Here is a 268-nt window from a genome sequence, read left to right on the forward strand (position 1 = left end):
GAGGCGAATATGCTTTATATCTTCTATAATCTATACTCCACGAGTACCTGAGGATTAATTATTAAAACACTTAATCACGAATTAGTAATATACAGAGAAAATATTAAAAGACATAATAAAGTTGTTTAGAGTGATATCTTATAACTGCACAGTACAAAAAGAAGAAAAAAAAATCACATAGAATACGAACAAAAAATCACACTAGTCGTGTGATCTTTGCTACCGAGTATCTATCAACAAGGAATTACTATACTGATAACTCTGCAAT

Source organism: Penaeus monodon, chromosome 23 (genome assembly GCF_015228065.2).
Source record: "Penaeus monodon isolate SGIC_2016 chromosome 23, NSTDA_Pmon_1, whole genome shotgun sequence".
NCBI classification, from domain to species: Eukaryota; Metazoa; Arthropoda; class Malacostraca; order Decapoda; family Penaeidae; genus Penaeus; species Penaeus monodon.